This window comes from Echinops telfairi, unplaced genomic scaffold (assembly GCF_000313985.2).
Source record: "Echinops telfairi isolate 266 unplaced genomic scaffold, ASM31398v2 ScPeMD7_7412;HRSCAF=8450, whole genome shotgun sequence".
NCBI lineage: Eukaryota > Metazoa > Chordata > Mammalia > Afrosoricida > Tenrecidae > Echinops > Echinops telfairi.
Genome location: NW_022111312.1, coordinates 3,490,413 through 3,492,786, shown reverse-complemented (window position 1 = coordinate 3,492,786; position 2,374 = coordinate 3,490,413). Strand labels below are relative to the sequence as shown.

Here is a 2,374-nt window from a genome sequence, read left to right as displayed (position 1 = left end):
CATGAAAAATAATAATTTACAAATTATCAAGGATTAATGAGGGAGGGAGGGGGGAAATGAGGAGCTAATATCAAGGACTCAAGTAGAAAGCAAATGTTTTGAGAACGATGATGGCAACCAATGTACAAATGTGCTTGACATAATGGATGGATGGATCGTGATCGAGTTGTGTGAGCCCCCAATAAAATGATAAAAAAAAAGAATTGAACTGGATTGGAATAAGCTACTTTTACAATCGTGTAAGTCCTTTGCTTATATAAACAGCTTTCTATATACATACCAAAAAATAAATAAATACCGGAGGGTCTTTTTTCTTGGTTGAGGTGTTGAAAGTTTGCTTTCAAGGTCACAAATTGGCTTCGTGTCCCACAAGCCATTGCAAAAGCTGCCCCACCTTCCCAAGTGTGTGTGTATGCTTTTTATTCGTGATGCACTGAAGCATCTACTCTTGGAAGGTCCCGGTCATCTAGTGAGTCTTCTAGTGTGTGGCATTTCCAGTCATCTGATCGCCTACTTATGCCTTGTCTTAGGACCCCTAAGTATGTCCCTATCTCTCATTGATGGTCTTGTAATTACAGGTCTAGGTTTTACAGATTTGTTTGGGGGCCAACTCCGCCCTTTGGCCTCGTCTGGTTGAGGGTTCTGCAGAACGTTGCTCGCAGCTCTCTCTGCTCCTAGCCTTGAGTGCGATCACTGGTTTTCTGGCAGTTTCCGGTGCAATGGCGTGTCACACACAAACTGATTGCTCATCACTTTACATCGTCTCAAATCATCTTGAATGGCACAGTAGAGCGTGTGACCAGGAAGCAGAACCTGCCCTCTCCTTGGGGGTCACGTGGATCACAACAGTGCCCACCCCACCGGGTTGTACAGGTGGAGCAAGTGGAATAAAAATGTTCTTAGCCTAGCGGCTAGCTCACAACGACTCACAAAGATGGAAGGCATGGGCCTCCTTCCTCCCCTGCCCAGGGCTGACTCACTAAAGGGCGTGTGTGGAACACACATGGGGTGATCTGATCACAGGATGATCAGGAGATTGACAAGGAAAAAGAGCAGGCCGAGGGGAGAGATCTGGTGAGCCAGGAAGCCTACCTGGAGAAGGTGGGCCTAGAGCCAGATGGAAAAGGCTGCCTGTGCGTTACCCAGGTGACATGTGCAGAACACACTGCATTGTCTTCAGGAGAGAGAGGGAGGCGTGAGGGGAGCGCTGGGCTGCCGAGAGGGGAGGCTGAGTCTGGATTGTGTGCAGGAGGCACCCGGGAGCCACAGTGGGTTGTGGAGCAAGAGTGTGCCTCTGTGAAGAGGGATGGGAGTGGCACGCTCTATTCTCCAGGCCACGTGAGCCCCACCAAGTTCTCACTCGTGCAGTGGAGTCCATGAGCTAGCGTTTAGCTAAAAGCACAGGGGGAGCCTCTTAAGAAGTATCCCAAGGGGACACTTGCTGCAACCAAGGGGGTGTCTTGCTGCAACCACAGAAGGGTCACCCATCTGATAGCAATTGGAGCCACGATGGCAGATGGACACACCTGATGCTGGAGGGTGGAGACGAGGGATTCCCCCCCCCCTCCAAAGCCACAGTGAAATCTCAGTGCAAGTACCAGGGTGCTCTTAGGCTATGACTTGGGTGGGGAGTGGGTGGGTGCAGAATGAAACAGCCCTGGCTTGAATCAGGAAGACCTTCTCGCTTCCTGGCTCACAGGGACCCCCTCCTCACCTGTTCAGCTGCATGATCCGCCCCACCAGCTGTCAGCTGGGGTCTGACACCGGGGTCTCCAATTCCAAAGCCCAGGCTTTATTATTATTTTGTAAACATTTCATTCGGGAATGATTGTGGGCACACTCCATTTCCCACCCCTGCCTTAATTCTTGAGCCGTGTTGGGAAGATGACTTGGAATCCAGGTGGGAGGGAGGGTCAGACTAATATATACATACTATACTAAGGATACATAGGGGTGGTAGGGCGGGGGATGGAGGGGATAAAGGGGAGTCGATATCAAAGAGTTCAAGAAGAGAGAGATGTATTGAAAATGATGATGATAGCCACTTATGCTTGATTGAATGGAACTATGGATTATAATAATATCTGTAAGAGCTCCTAATAAAATGTTGGGGGGGGAAAAAAACAACTGGAACTGACCACGTAGGGGAGACCCAGTGGGTTCTGATGTCCAAGCTAGCACCCCCTTGAGCTAAGAAACTTGAATGTTAGTCCTCTTCTGCCCTGGGGCTCTTGGACATGGGTACGACAGGGGCCAGGGCCACCCCAGATACATTACTTGGGGTCCCAATTGATAGCTTCCACCCTGAACTAGCCGCTAGGGCAGCCAGTTAGCAGGATGTCAGCAAAGCTGGGGTCTGAGGAGGGCCCTCAAC

The 2,374-nt window shown here is 50.0% G+C and overlaps 1 protein-coding gene across 1 annotated transcript in view; it reads right to left on the bottom strand.

Moving 5' to 3' along the window:
- The window catches only part of LOC101643318 (2'-5'-oligoadenylate synthase 3), a 37,340-nt gene that overhangs the window by 2,439 nt on the left and 32,527 nt on the right, over window positions 1-2,374 (bottom strand). The window lies entirely within an intron of this gene.